The sequence below is a fragment of the Hyaena hyaena genome, unplaced genomic scaffold, assembly GCF_003009895.1.
Source record: "Hyaena hyaena isolate Hyena2069 unplaced genomic scaffold, ASM300989v1 scaffold_426, whole genome shotgun sequence".
Classification (NCBI taxonomy): domain Eukaryota; kingdom Metazoa; phylum Chordata; class Mammalia; order Carnivora; family Hyaenidae; genus Hyaena; species Hyaena hyaena.
In genome coordinates, this window is record NW_024081061.1 from 204,636 (window position 1) to 221,170 (window position 16,535).

The 16,535-nt window shown below is 43.9% G+C and overlaps 1 protein-coding gene across 2 annotated transcripts in view; it reads right to left on the reverse strand.

Moving 5' to 3' along the window:
• The window catches only part of SIL1 (SIL1 nucleotide exchange factor), a 212,526-nt gene extending 196,678 nt beyond the window's left edge, over positions 1-15,848 (reverse strand). The window contains exons 1-2 of one of the 2 annotated variants that reach the window (XM_039252731.1): positions 15,742-15,848; positions 6,247-6,348 (exon numbers count right to left, since the gene is read on the reverse strand). The gene's annotated coding sequence lies outside the window, so the exon portion shown is untranslated. The remainder of the gene's footprint in view (positions 1-6,246; positions 6,349-15,741) is intronic. The other variant, XM_039252730.1, reaches the window with a different exon arrangement.
• Between the last annotated feature and the right edge of the window lie 687 nt (positions 15,849-16,535).

The window sequence follows — 16,535 nt, forward strand, 5'->3', positions numbered from 1 at the left end:
CTGACCAGGCCTGCCCTCACCAATTCCTCCAGGCTCATTATATATCCGATCTCCTCTCACTTTCTGTGCTCTGACCACACTATTTCAGTACCTCACAGAAGACACTTCTTTGCCCCTTCAACCCTACTCTGGAGCCTTTGTAAAAGTAGGCCCTCAGCCTAAAACACTCTTCAACCTCATGTCCGGTTTTTGAGTAAACACCTACTTGTACTTGTTCTTTACAATTTAAACAAAACCTCACTTCCTCAAGGAAGCCTTCCCTGATAGCCTCTCAACCTCAGGAACAAGTTCCATTTCTCATGGTATCACATTCTGTTCTTTCAGTGCACTTATTACAATTGTAATTTTACATTTATGTATGTGATTATAATTTTATTAATGGCTATATTCATCAATACACTCTAAGCAGGAAGTGTGTATGACTTGGTCAGGACTGTCTCTCAGGGCTTTCTATAATGTCTGGAATGTAATAAATGTTCCCCATCTGTCTGTTGACTGAAAGAACAAAATTCTAGAGAGAAGGGAAATGAGGTTCTGTCCAAATCAAATGGTTCTGCTTAGAAAAGCTGTTCTCCCCATGTGACCTTAAGCTAAACCATTCTTTCCCCTTTGCCCTCCTCTTTCCCCAATTTCTGATAGAAGTTACTGCCTATGTTCTGCCATCCTTCAGGCAGGTGGTAGCCATAGTGATAAGCTGGCCTATAGCCAAAAATAGTCTAAAAAGATATCACCTTGTCTGAGCACTCTAGACTTCCAAAATAAAAGTCCACAGCAAAGGCCGAGACAGAAAGAAACACAAAAACCTCTAATCAGTAAAGAGACTAAGCCAAACAACTAACAGCTTCTTCAAGAAACAAATGTTCCTCAGGGCAGGCAATGTCCCCAAGTCACCCACCCAAAGGAAAAAGGAGAGGGGAAAAGGCCACAAGGAGCTGAGGCAAAAAATCACTGAGTGGGATTTTAAACACCACCTTTCAGACCTTGCATAAGGTGGAGAGGTGCCCAACATTAAATATCAAAGTCTCCCTGATGAGGCAGCTTCAGAGAAAGTCTATTATGGCTCCGAAAAACACCATCAGAGCCTCAAAAAGCTCACATGAATTTCAAATTAAAGTCAAAATTCCCTATGGAAGCCGGAGTGCCTTGTCCTTGCTCTTCTATTCTTTAGGAGAAGTGGGCAGGGTGGGTAGGAGAAGTAGAAGCATTTACTAATAACTGCTTAGAGACAAGTACCTCGGAGACAGGGCTGGTAGGGAAAACAATGAGAAATAAATGAGCACATACACAGAGGGGCAGCTGAGGATCAGCAAGATTGTCCAACAGCTGATGAACGACAAGGTCAGGAGTCAACAACTCAAGTTGGCCTGAATCCAAAGACTCTTCTCCTACCCCAGAGCTGCATTTGTGGGTCACCCATGAACCCAGCTCTGCTCGTCAACCCTTCACCACCACCTTCCTAACCAGAATGGGAATATAGTTCCAAAGAGCTCCCTGGGTAAGTAAAAGCTGTCTTCCATGAGCACTCCTACCTGCCACAATAAGCAAGTACATAACTGAGGTCTACCACCATGCCCTAGGTACAGAGCAGTTTGCTACAGGGAGGGGAATTCATCATCTGTAGCTACAGGGATGAGGCTGGATTTTCTGAAAATTCCAAATGGCCCCACAGGGATTTAATCTCCACCTTTTTGAGAACCCACTGGCACTGGGTGCTTGGGATGGTAATCCTGCAACCCAGCGCACCTTAAACCAAAGGGTGGCGTGTGTTCCACAGCACCATGAGAAAGAAGATAGTAACTGCAGGGCAGACAAGCCCCACCAAAGTCTTCACACCTCATCAAGCTAGGCAGAAAGGGCAGTGACACCATACCTGAATCATATACATCCACACAGCATTTCCTACAAGGTTAAGCACCCCTTCACTGTGCTATAGTTCAAGGTTAACCATTCCCCCTGCACTGATTTCAGGATCTGCCTCTTATCAAAAGCTATGCCAGCTGATTATTATAATGATAACTATTATGCCATTATAATAACATTATTGCACTTTTTTCCTGCACTTGACATCTGTTGGCTGATGGGTTTAACTGGTACATAAGCAATAATTATGCAGTGCTCTCTTCTTTCCAATCAAGCCTCTAGTGTGATGGTTAAAGCTAAATCCAACTACAGCAAATGTCCAGCCCAAGCAGCAGTGGGAAACACGGCTCCTCTGGGCTCAACCACCATGCCAGACAGAGAGGCTCAAACAGGTCCCTAAATGTTGGCACACACCCTTGCTCCTGAGAAAGTGACAGAATTACGGAGAAAGACCAGCCAGCCAGCAATTTATCATTGAAAACCCCAATAGGGCTACAGGAGTCACACACAGGCCTCTGTATTACGCAGGGACAAGCAGTACCAAATCACAAGGCCAACCACCACAGCATGAAAAGCAGAGGCAAATGCAATTCTCTGCTGGGAGTTCTCAAATAAATGGTTCTCAGAGAGCAATTCTGCCAGCTTCCCCACACACACTTCTTAGCAAGTGCTGGTAAAACTCACAAGAGAGAAGTAGGAGGGAAGAGAGGCTATCTTCAGGCCCCTACTTTGAAGCTGAGAAATCCATCAACCTGGCTGCTGGCCCTTCTTTATGCAGAGCCCACTAGAGGCTAGAATACAGTCTGGAGTCCAAAGTGAAGAATCAAGTCCAACTTCCTGTCAGCCAAACCCCTAAATCTATCACACTATGAAAAACAAGGTAGAGAAAGATGTGAGATTCTATGACGGCAGATCGTCAATAGGCCTGAATTACACATTAGTCTTATTACACTAAAGGTAACCCATGGTGAGGCTACATAAAAATACACGTGATAAAACAAACCCCACCAGGAAACCAGGGCTGGCCTGCTTTGTTCTCTACCCTGTAATACACAGAGCCTTTTTTTTTTTTAAGGCGGAGAGGGGGCGGAAGGTTTTTTGAATTTAAATTACCAGTGAACACTATAATCTATGTGCAAGGAGAAAAGGAACATTCAAGAGTGCCAAGTACAGGCTCTTGGGACATGTGTGGCCGAGGCAGTAGTAGCCTGCGGGGCTTTCTCCTTCAGCCTCAGCACGCTGCTCTCATTGTTTGAGAGCAGGCAAGCCAGCAGGCAAGGCCCAGGCAGCACAAAGGGGCACTGTCCCCTAGGTCTAGGGAGAAGATTACGCTCTCAGAAGCAAATTAGTATGAATCAACAAAGAATGAACAAGACTGGTCACCCAAAGAAGTAACCCATCTAAGGAGAGGTTTAGAGAGATATTACTACGGTCAGGGACCAGATCTGTCTCACTCACCACTAAATTTCCATGGCCAAGCAGTAAGTGACACACAGTGGGTCTTAGCAAAGAACTGTAGATTGAACAATAACCACAAAGACTCCTTTGGAACCAAGTGATGAGAGCTAGAATCTAATTGTTCTTACCGTAACCTGTGGTAAAAGAAGGGCTGTGGTCTGCAAAGAATACACAAAAAGGTACCCGGAGAATTAAACAGAGTCTCTCTCAAATACACATTTCTAGTGCCCTAACAGAGTAACTGGCATATTTCAGCCAGGATACAAAAATAGCTCTAAAAGTATAAGGCTGTGAGTAGAGGAAAAAGGTGATTAAATGGTACAGGTACAAAACATATACTGAATGGATACTGTGTGCATATCTGAAAACTCCAAGGAACTTTACAGATGAAGACATAGGAAGAGAGAGATTAAATAACTCCTCTGAAGTCTCATAGCTAATACATGGTTAAATCTGGTTATATCTGATGGCAATGGCCAAAATTTTCCACCATATTTCACCCTGACTTCCTCTAGGGGTGAGGTGGCTTCCCAGCTAACCTTATCTATAGAGGAAACAATGTTCCTACCTATTCACACATATCAACTTACTAGACAAGTTTCTTAGAGTTAGTTAACCAGAACTGTACCTTTATGGTCTCATCAATTTCATGTGCTTCAGAGAGCCCACTGGAACTTAAACCTGGGTGAACTGACTGAGGTTCCAAACCCACAAAGCTGCCAGCCAGCAACACCCTGTACCTCTCTCTGGGGCAACTCTCTTGGTATAGTGCACCTCAGGGTTGGGGGAGGAAAAGACAACCCGAGCATGATCTCTACATGCCCACAATAAGTTCCCTTGAGAGACTGCAAAAGAGGTACCAAGAGCCTCTTCCACTCTGAGCTGTCAGTAATACACAGAATCCTCTTTGCAGGTAACCTAATTCTGATTTAAGTAGAAATAGAAAAAGTAAAAAGTCAAAGATTTCTGCTTGGTCTTTAGAAGCAACTGAGCCTTCCCTCCATGTTGCCCACTGCCTATCTAGAGCTTTCAGAGACCCTATACACCTATGACTTCAGGGGCAGCAGAGTAGAAAGGGCAAGGTGATTTTCACTGCTGTATTCTGAAGAGACCAGCAGTGACAATCAGCCAGTGTTTCTAACGGAAGTGATTACCCAGGACAAACGCAGGGGAAGCTAAGTAGTACTAAAACACACTGGTCTCTCAGGACTGCCTGTTTATTTCACCTCCTATATGAAGGCTTTTAACAGTTAACATTGGTTTTTTTCCCATGACCTTAGGAAAGCTGATGAGTCACCCAGGTGCATAACAGCTGCTGGGAAGACCTGTGGGAAGGGGCCACCCAGCAAAAGCAGGCTAAGCCTGGTGAGAAGGGTCTCCCAGGAGTGCCCTACATGCCAAGCCATATGTTGTCAGGATATTAATCCAAACCTATCTTGCACACTTTACAATGTTTACTCTCTCTGGGATATGGAGCATTAAATTATATCCAAGAACAACACGAGTCCTTCCAGTTCTATTCCACCTTTACTTTACTTCTTTGCTAAAAAGATTTGTAACCTGGAAACAAAGCCCTCTGCTTAACAGCAGCAATAATACTCAGAGAAGATTCAAGCTTTGCTAATTCAGGCTTCCCTAAAAGATATGGCCCCAGTGGAGCCTTAGCTTAACCTAACTAGAAAATGGAGAAACCTGCTACTGACCACTTTTTCCAGAGAGTCATAAGGGGGAAGACCCCAACTGACACAGTTCTGGCAACCTCTAAGAGAATTCCAAAAAGGGATGACTACCTCACTGACATAAGAACGAAGAGCAAGGGGCAGGAACATGAAGGCTACCTGGATTAGTCAGAGCCCTACCCTGACAAGAAGGAGGACCCTCAGTAAGTAATTCAGACTCTCCAAACCTCAATTCTTCACCTCTATAAAATGGGGATGTTGTACAGGTCAGATAAGATATTTGAAAGCCCTGGGGCACCTGGGTGTCTCAGTCAGTTAAGCATCGGACTTCCACTCAGGTCATGATCTCAGGTTCAGGAGTTCTAGCCTGACCTCAGGCTCTGTGCTGACAGCTCAGAACCTAGAGCCTGCTTTCACATTCTATGTCTCCCACTCTCTCTGCCCCTCCCCCATTTGTGTGTGCACACACATGCTCTCTCTCCTCAGAAATAATAAAGAAACAAACTTTATTCTAAAGAATATATTTGTGGGGCACCTGGGTAGCTCAGTAGGTTAAGCCGACCTCGGCTCAGGTCATGATCTCACGGTTCATGGGTTCAAGCCCCACATCAGGCTCTGTGCTGACAGCTAGCTCAGAGCCTGGAGAGTGCTTCAGATTCTGTATCTCCCTCTCTCTCTGACCCTCCCCTGCTCACACTATGTCTCTCTCTCAGAAATAAATAAAATGTTTAAAAAAATTTTTTTTAATATTTGAAAGCCCTTTAAAAACAGTAAAATGTTGAGCATACTTTGGGCTTGTTATTCCAAAAACTTCTGGTTGAGAAAGCCCAAGACACTTCTGTGAAACAAAGATCAAGGATGTCACCTCCAAAGGACAGTCTACAGTAACTGGTTCTAGGTGTTTACGGAGAATGACAGTGAGGGCAGAGTAAAATGTTAACAGGAGACTACACCTGGGTCTGCCCAGTGATATCTGAAAAATTACAAACAGAGACCTCTGGGTGGCTCAGCTGGTTAAGCATCCAGACCCTTGATTTCAGCTCAGGTCATGATTTCTGGGTTGTGAGATCAAACCACACATTAGGCTCCTCACTGAGCAAGAACTGTGCTTAAAATTCTCTCCCTCTGCACTTTCTGCACATGCAGGCTTTCTCGCTAAAAAAACTGACAATATATGCACAAAGCTTATATACAGTGAAAAGTAAGTCTCCCTCCTCCCCTCATTGCCCAGCCACTCAGGGCCACTCACCAAAGACAACCACTCTTTGTTTCTCATGTATTCTTCCAGAGGTAATCCCATCAGCTTATTTCAGCCTCAGATGGAGATAGGCTGGTGGCAACACTTTCAGGCCTAAAAGGTAAATTTGCCAAGCAACTAAGCTCTGCAAGAGGCTCTTAGGGACTATGAAAAGAACAGGGCAGCGAGTGGGTAAGATATTGTCCTGCAAAAGCCTCCATGGAGGTACCAATTTCCTCCTGGCTATTACGCTGCGTTGCCCCTTGACTAACCACATCTAGGCAATAATTTTGTACAATATATACTTCCCTTCCATGTCTGCCAGTTCACCCGAACTCCTCCTCAGAGAAGCCATTAACAGGAATGATCTCTGGGAACTCAGTCTATACCAGGCCGACCACCAAACCCTTAGAAGGAGACAGAAACAAGAACAACCATCAAACGTGCCTCAGCAGAGGCTGGGCAAAAGGACAAAAATCATCTAAGTCTCTAGGTCATCAACTTTCTAAGGACAGAATGCAAGGGAGGATGAAGCAAAACAAAGGTGGTCTCTGCAGGACTTGACTCAAAAGACTAAGTCACTACCCACAGAAAATTACAGGACACTCTCAACCAAAGCTAGGCTTTCAACAAAACTCCCTCAAAAGCTTTCAGGTTCTATCTTTCGCTCCCTTTCTTCTTCTATAAGGAACTGAAATATATCGCAAATGGGTAGCCTCAATGTCAAATCTAGACCAGAGATGTACTTTGGTATTCCCTGGGGATTTCACATAAAAATCTGGATTTCTGGTTTGTCTTGTAATAGGAGATGATGACACTAGAGCCACACTCACTTATGACAACAGGCTGAGTAGCAAGCAGCTGCCCCCCATGGTACACATCAACACTCCAGTTTGACACAGGCATACCATCCCATGTTGCTCACACTGAATGTTCCCTACCTGGCTCTGAAAAAAACCTTTGAGTTGGAGACCCCTGGCCAGTGATTGACAGAGGAGGCTGATCAACTGGTAGGCACATCAGCTGACAAAGAGCAGGACTCTCTCATTCACAAGCACTTATTAAACATCCTCCACATGCCAGTAACTGCTGGGGGCTGGTACACAAAAAGGAATGAGGGATGCATTTTCTGCCCCTACCCAGGAATTTCTAAACCAGGTGGGAAGATAAGATTTCCACAAAAGGCTCTGGGAGTTGATTATGCCAGAGTCACTGTGACTAGGGTTCAAGGAATGCTTCAGCAAAGAAGTGAGAACTGAACAGGACTGTTACCATTTCTCAGACTTTCATGTATCCCTTCATTTGGCTAGCATTTATAGATGCCCATGTTATCCTCAGCATTATGCTGGAGCTACAAAATAACCAGAGTCCATGTCCTTGAGAAGCTCATATAATAAGAGACAAAATAACCAGGATAAAGTATGCTAAATTCTATAATCAAAGTGTTGCTATGGGGATACAGATGAGGAGGTATCACAAAAGGCTCACTGAAGAAGGAAGCTGTGCAGCCTAAGTAGGAAACTAAGGAGAGGGGACTCTGGGCAAAAGCACTGGCGGAGACCCTAAAAGGAGCCATGTTTAGAGAACCACCTGGACCAGTTTACCAAGGGCAAAGGGTACACGTGAGCAATGGTGGAGGATATAATTAAAGTGGTAGGAAGGGGATACACCATGATAGGCATGAAACATCAGGACAACTGACACATTTGGAATTTATTCAGCTGCAGTCAGGTAGTGCCACTGAAGGCTTCTTAGCATGACTCTTCTCCAATCAACACTATATTTAGGAATACCCCAAGGGGAATTGGTACACAATGTCCTAAAGGAAACCAAAATAGGTATAGAAGAAGGCACCCATAAGAACTCAGAAGCAGTTACAGGAAACAGGGGAACCAATAAGACTCCTTCAGAAAGATACTACAGAGGCTTGCCAAAAAATCTAAAACAGGGGCGCCTGGGTGGCTTAGTCGGTTAAGCGTCCGACTTTCGCTTAGGTCATGATCTCGCGGTTTGTGGGTTCGAGCCCCGCATCGGGCTCTGTGCTGACTGCCAGCTCAGAGCCTGGAGCCTGTTTCAGAGTCTGTCACTCCCTCTCTCTCTGACCCTCCCCTGCTCATGCTGTCTCTCTCTCTCTCCTAGAAATAAATAAAACATTTAAAAAAAAAATCTAAGACAAAAGCATTTCTCTGAAAAGACTCTTAAAATTTTCTCTTTTTTTAACCAATTCAGACTGCTCTTTCCCCACAAATCATAAGGTTTTAGCCTATTTGTTTCATTCAGAGACATAAGGCACAATCTATACTTATGATACTTAGCTTTTGTTTAAAAATCAGCTTGAGATCAATAAAAAGACGGGGAGTAGCTTCCAGGGCTTTTTCCACACTCCCATCCCCACTGCTACACTGAACCAGTTGTCAATCTCAAAGAGAGTCAACTTGGGCACTAAATCCAGGTCACTGTATTTGACTATGCCTCCCTGACTTTGCACAAGGACCAGAAATGGGCATACAAATCAGAAGAAAGCTGTGACAGAGGTCAAAGTTCCCGTAACAAGCTAATTGCTTCATGTCTGGCTGAGGAGAAGGCAAGAGACAAGGAGAACATATTATCAGAGAGCCCCAGGCAGACTCTGGACAGCCACCCCTGCTCCATTAACATCCCCATATCAGACACTGGCCAGAAAGCAAGGCCCACTGGCCAGAGCAGCCAAGTAAAAACAGTCCCAGAAAGGTGAGAACTAAGCCAAATAAGGAAGAAGATGGCCGAGAAGCTTCAAAGTTCCTTGCTATTCATGACTTTTAGTTACTGAGCAAGAGCTAGCTATGACTACTGATAGGAATAATAAGCCAACAAATGAGACAATGATGTGATGGTTAAGATAAAACTTGTTTAGTCAACCTAACTTATCCTGTAACCAAGGCTTGGGTCAGGAAATAGAAATTACAGTTGCTGACATGACTGAAAATACAAAGCACTTAGACTGTGACAGAGAAGGCACTCTCCATTTGTATTCTCTCAATTAATTCTCAAGACAGCTTCAAGAGTAGCTATTACCGGGGCGCCTGGGTGGCTTAGTCGGTTAAGCGTCTGACTTTCGCTTAGGTCATGATCTCGCGGTTCGTGGGTTCGAGCCCCGCGTCGGGCTCTGTGCTGACTGCCAGCTCAGAGCCTGGAGCCTGTTTCGGTCTGTGACTCCCTCTCTCTCTGACCCTCCCCTGCTCACGCTGTCTCTCTCTCTCTCTCTCCTAGAAATAAATAAAACATTAAAAAAAAAAAAAGAGTAGCTATTACCATTCCCATTCTACAGAAAATGAAATTAATGTTTAGAGAAAATAAATAACTTATCCATGATCTGACAGATAGTAAGTAAACAGCAGAATATGAAACCAAGTGAGCGGATTCCAGAATGTTTTTAAACCACTCTGACATATTGTTCACTCCCTCACTCTTTTTCTTTTAGTGATGTATTACAGGTTTACTTTGATAAGACCAGATAAGGTCCACTGGTACACTGGCCCCATTCTTTAAGAACATACTCAGAGCAGCCTGGCCTGAGCACTTGTTCTTTGGTGCAGAAATAGGGGGAAGCTTCAAATCTATTTCCTCTGGGGTAAGATCAACAGAAAACACACTTGAACATGAATAGGAAAGAAATCAGCATGACAGCCAAAAACCTCACCAGTGAGGGTTCTAAGATAAGGAATAAGCCAGTCAGCAGAGGTGGGGCCTTATCCTTCCCTGGAGATTTCTCCCTGCTCCCTGGAGATTGTTAACTGCAACAGCATCTTGCATCTTTATAAGACTCTAAATAATTTTAACAACTTCTATGGCCACCCTCTGTGAACCCTCTGGCTTGAGTCTCAGCTCTGCCAGTAATATGCTGATGGCCCTAAAAAAGGTATATAGCCCATTTCACTTCTCTGGAGCTCAGTTTTGTCATCATTAAGATAAGAGCCCTTCAAATACAAAACTCAACCACTGGAAGAAGCCAGAACCAGAAGGCTATCTCCTGACCCTTCACTCAACTAACAAACCACCAACAGCCATTCCTTGGATCTGAGCCAGACCCAGCTCTGAGGTTTCCAATAAAATTGATATAAAGACCTCTAGAATGATCTCTTGCAACCCATAAACACCATGATTTCAGACTTGAGCAGCTGGGCCCAAGGACAGAGACTGTGCTTCATGAATACAATCAAAGCCAATTCCCCATGACTAGAGATGGGGGGAGTCACAAAAATCAATCTTAAATACCTTGCTTAGGAGCTTGCCCCTTAAGCTTCCAATGTCTACCACCCACTGGATTCAAAGTGTGGCCAATCAATGTTGTCTGTATTGACTGTCCTACTTTATGTTACTTCCAGTGAACTGAAGCCTGCTAGTTTTCCTGATTTGGTCAGATGGCTGCTGACCCCTTTGGTCAGATGACCCCTTGGGAGCCACACAGAAAAGAGAGAGGCAAAAGCATGAAACTATGCCCAGACAGAAAGAAATGCCCATTTAAAAGTCCACTGGTATGAGCCTTCCTCACATGACCTATGACATGCATCTGTGAGTCTTCTTTTAGTTTCTAGAACTCCTCCCTGTCATAAGACAGAAGAGGCACACTACTTGCAGAAAGGCCAGTAGCTAGACATGGATCAGTTCACTGACTGCTGTGATATTCCTCTGCCTGGAATGATAAGTGGTAATTAAAAGGCACAACAACACCCTCAGTCAAGACACAGCCAGCAAATAGACCTCAGAAACACACCCCCTCCGATTTTTCTGTGGATAAGCCTGCAACATGGGCTAAACATCAGACACTACCCAAAGGCTCTGACTTCTGGTACAGGAACACCTGAGCCAACACAGCAGGCACAGCTGTGAAAAAAGAAGGCCAAAGAGGCAACAGAGGAACAGATGGTAAATGGAACACCTCAAAAGTCCAAGATTTGGAGGAAAAGAAAAAAAAGTAAAGACTAAACTTAATTCCAGCCCTTTTGAAGAAATCCAGGAAAAATTATTCCTCCTTCCACTTCACACATATTCCATTTCTTCTCCAATTCTCTTAATGGCATTAGGGTTTTGTTTTTTTTTTACTGTTTTTATTTATTTCTGAGAGAGAGAGAGAGAGACAGTATGAGCAGGAGAGGGTCAGAGAGAGATGGAGACACAGAATCTGAAGCAGGCTCCAGGCTCTGAGCTAGCTGTCAGCACAGAGCCCGATGTGGGGCTCGAGCCCATGAACTGCGAGGTCATGACCTGAGCCGAAGTCAGACGTTTAACCAACTGAGCCACCCAGGTGCCCCATAACGGCATTAGGTTTTAAACCAGACAATATGGAATAACTTCAGAAAGGGACAAAACAACTTCTGCCCTAAATTATTAGCAATAACAGTAAGAAAAATAGAAATGGCATTCTTACTAATCCTCATGTTTACAAGCATCTAATGGCCAAGGAGTTTCCTGAGCCTGTTACATACTTTACACAACAGGCTCAGTGATTAGAAACAGTTTAGCTGGTTGGCAGATGGAACTAGGAGGGACATATTCACAGCTTAGACCCTCCTAAAGGCCAACTAGCTCAAATCTTTCGATGAAAGCCCTTAACTATCGCCAGTCATCTCACAAGAAGTAAAACCAGATTCAGTGACAGTCTAAGTTAAGGCATCCCCCCTGGGAAAACTCAATGAGCTCTTCAATAGCAGGAACTCTTTCTCACTTTAGTGTCCTCAACATCTTCAATTGGGCCTGGCATCTAGGAGGGCCTTGTGAAAAGAAGGTGAATGGTCAAATGTCCTGCTGATGACAACAGACTCCTGGTGAGAAGAGAGTAGCACAGTCCAAGAGCAATCACTTTGGAGTCAAACTGGGTTTTAATGTCAACAAACTTTTTGACCTTAGTCAAATTACTTAAGCTCACTGAGCTTATTTCTTCATCTGTAAAATGGGGATAATACCAACTATCTCATAAAGCTCATATCAAGAATGGATGAGAAAAGTTCTCCCCCTTTCACTAGCATGGGTTGGTATGGTAATACCTGGTCTTCTAGATCTAAAACCTGCCTTGGTGGCTGTTTTAGACCATACATTTTTAATGAGACAATGTCACCCCCCTACAAGGTTGGGGGGGGGATTGATTCTTGAGTTAGAAAATTCCTAGATAGTATAAGTTTATGGTCCTCCAAAGAGCCACAGTACATAAATGGATACATAGTATATCTGTGGTATTAAAATTCCATGGCGGGGGGGAGGGCAATTAGGGAAAAAAAATCTCAAAAAGTGATAAGGAACAAAAGGTTGACAAGATGTCTGAAGAACTGACCCAGTTCCTTTAAAAACCCAACCATAACGGCACCCTGATTTCATAGGTACAATCTCTAGAAATAAACGTTTGTGTTTAAGCCACCCATCTATGGTGTTCCATTACAGCAGCCCATAACTAAGATGCTTCTCAATGCCTCAAACACCAAAACCAAAGGCATTGTTAGTAGAACAAGGATAGACTGGCCAACCAACACGACCACACCTACTCCATGTGCTGCCGGGTAGAACCTGAAGGAACTACAAGTTTGGGCTTAACATAATTGTTTTGCTCATGGATTCTGTCTCCAAGGTGGAAAATAGCACAAGAAAGGATGCCAGATGTAAGCCCTTCATAAGTCAGTAAAATTCTGGGAGATTCTTCACATGTCTTGAGCAGCTTCTATGTTTTACAAGGTTTTTGCCCCAAAGGCAAACTCAATTACTGCTGATGCTAGGAATCAGGGGTTACTCAAAGCCCACCTGAATGGCAAGGGGCTATTCTCCTCCTCCTCTACTCAGCAGTGAAGCCCTTGGCCAAAGTAAATGAAGAAAAGGGCAGGATACTGCCTCTTTAGACCACATATAATTAAAATACAAAGTTCTATGCTGTGAAAAACTAAGGCTTGCAGCTTAAGGCTGACTCAGAGAAGGATAAAGTATTCATCCTTGTTCATAAAAAGAAAAGATTAGCCTCACAAGGACAGGTCTCCAAATTGACACCAAATCCAGGAGTTAGAGATGCCTGTGCTACAGAGCGTGATCTAAGAACCTAGAGAAAAATCCCCAGGAACACATGACCAAGGGGCTAGCATTGTAAGAATGGTCAGATTAGCTCTCCTGAAGAGAGGCTTACTCCAAGAGACTGGCAGACAGCCTCTGCAGCACAACTTCACTCACTTGGGAAAGGACAGAAAATGAATGAAAACGAAGACAAGAGGTAGGATGAAGTCAGAGCATTAATCCACAATGATAATCAGCAGAAAACTGGAAGGCATAGACCTATTTGGAAAAAGGTACAACTTGCCTTTAGACTCATTCTTCAAAAAATATTCTCATTACTAGCAAATCTTAATTCTTTGATGGTGTAAACAGTTGTTATTTCTAGGTCTTTAATGTGTTCCACTTCATTTAATCACTCCTCCAAGTAAGTATTCACATCTTTTAAAAAGATTTTATCTTTAAATACAGTACTCTCTACACACATCATGGGGCTCGAACTCACAGCACCAAGATGTGTCAAAAGTTCCACCAACTGCAACAGACAGGTGCTCCAATATTCTGATTTTTATGCAGTGGAAAACTGAGCCTAAGAGGTGATCTGTCCAAGGTCATATGGCTAATAAGTGATAGAATCAGATTCAAAACTTATGTTCAACACACACCAAAAATCTATTATATCTACTTCAAAATAACTTTTTACTCATCTGAAGACAAGTCAGCTAACAAGGTTGCTTAACCATGCCATTTGGGGTTTTAAAAAAAAGTGTAGTATTATGTATTAATGAAGTTGATTGCTAACATGGTTCAAAAATGTCTCTGAAAACAATTTCAGATATGGATTTTCAAAACTACTTTGGACAGCAACCACATCACTTAAGTAAAGCCACACTTCCACAACTCACACCTACATATACCACTCTAAAGAACAACACTCACTGATGAAGTGCTGGCACATTTGTTATAAAACCCATTTTGTAGCCTTTCAGTTTCACTTAATTAACCTTTTTTGTGTGTCAGTGAAACACACCACGGTTCAAAGTTGGCCTCTGCAGAGAAGTGAGTAATAAACAGCCTTCAAAGACTAACAGAAGGGAAAGAAAACAGGAATCCAAGAACAAAGCGACTTTTCATTTCTGGGTTACCACAGCTGAACTAATATATCCCCCATTCCCACCATCTGTAAAATGGGGGCATTAAGTCTTTTCTGTAGCCAATTTCATCATAACAACACATGTATTAATTAGCAGATTAAATTCATTAAACCCAAAAAAAGCCAAAATAAATCTGGTGTGGCAACACCCTCTTAAAAACCTAAGGGCTACATTCTCAATTGATCCATTTATGCAAACATCAAACCTAATATCCTCATACCACGGCTCCCATCAAAATCCTATCCAATCCCCAAATGTGGCTATACTTTCATCAGAAAAGCAAGCAAGCTTGGGTGCAGTGAGAGGTAAAAAGACACACCAATATATATCAAAACATCTTTTACACTGTCAAAACACACACTGTTAATGTTTATAAATATATCACTTTCTTTTGTTAGCAAACCTGGAGGACTCCTTCTGCCTACCCACTCCGGCTTAATCCTCCAAAGCAGTTTGTGGTTTGGTTTGGTTTCGTTTTACTGAGGTCAGAAAGCCAGATGGGCTTGAATTGAGCTGACCACCACATACTGGTGATCAATATACATGCTTTTTTTTTTTTTTTTTAATCTTTTTAATGACATCAACCGGCCCTCTAGCTTCCACTGTGAAAAGAAACCCCATACTGGCCTCTCTGATGTCAGGCATTTCCTGACTCTCCAGAACCCCATTTCAGGGGCTCAAATGTCAGTGGATTCCCTCCAATCTTCTGAAAAGGAGAATCTCAAGGCAAGGATTTCTGGACCATGTGAATCAGAAACACCGGGGAAGCACTGAAGGTGCCCATGCTCCACTTTAAACGGAAATCACTGACTAAAGCCCAGGGATGTACACAACCTCCTAGTTGATTTGAAAAACAACAAGGGCTGTAACCTGTACTTCAAAGGAAAGCCTTCGGTCTACCAGGAAAAAGGAAAACACAAGATAGGAGTGGAAATGCAACGCGTGTGGAGGGCAACTAGACCTCTGCCAAAAACCATAATTTCAAAGGAGCGATTAATGTAGAAACTGAGGGTAGGAGAAACGGAACAGAAAAGGAAACTAAAAAAAATGCAGAATCAAAAACGAATCCTGGAACGCCCACCGCCTCATTTCCTAGCACTTAAAAAGAGTTACTGGAGACTCTCTGAGCACAAAATGTAGGCAAGGCGACTCCTGGGCTGACGCCAGGGCCCACTTGGACGTCCCGTTTTGGAGGGACGTGATGTGTGTGACGCGGAGAGGGACGGAATGTGTGGGGACCCCGGAACAAGTGCTGGGAAGGCGCCGGGACCGCTGGTGGGAGGAGGTTCGGACAGCGCCCTGTATCCCCCGCCCAGCTCCAGGGCCGGGCGGCCCTCACCGCCCCTACCTTCGGCTTCCCGACCGGCAGCCGAGGGGCAGACACAATCCCCACAATTCCAGGCGGCTGCTGCGGCAACCAGCTCCCCACGCGCAGACGCCGCGGGGACCGTCTGAACCTGTGAGCGCGCACTTATTACGTCGCTCGCTGCCTCGCCCAATTGCTGCCTTCCAGAACGGCGAGCGGCCGCCTCCGTCCCTTTCCTGTTCTCGAAGCTCTTCAGCCCCGCCTTTCTCCCCCGCTTCTGTTAAGTCCCGCCTCCTGGCGCGTATCAGATGAGGGCAGTTTTTCCCCATAATCCTCCGCGTGAGTGAGAGATTTATGGAGGCGATACCCGCGGGGCTGGATTTGCTTCCAAGCTAGACCAAAATTTCATCCCTGATTCGAAATTTCATCTCTGATTCGAAATTTCATCTCTGATTTCCCAACAGTCTAATTTCTTTGTAGTCGGATTTCTGGGATAAATCCAAGAGTCTTAAACTCTAAATAGTCCTTTGAAAATTCGTGCAGATAGGTCACCTACAAATCATCTACTTTATACACTTACGTACTGTGTGAATTAACAATGACCAATTATTTTCAAAGTAACCTACAATGCAAATGCTGCTCGACCACTTAATAGCTTACATGTGCCAGGTGTTGCATATTTATTTACTTCTCACAACTTCGTAAGATTAGAACTTTTTTATACTTGGAGAAGCTAAGGCTCAAAGAAGTTCAACTTGTACAAAGACATATAGTCAAGAAGTGGGAAAGTAAGCCAGACTGAGTGCTTCCCCAAGCCCTGTTATTTTTCCATGATA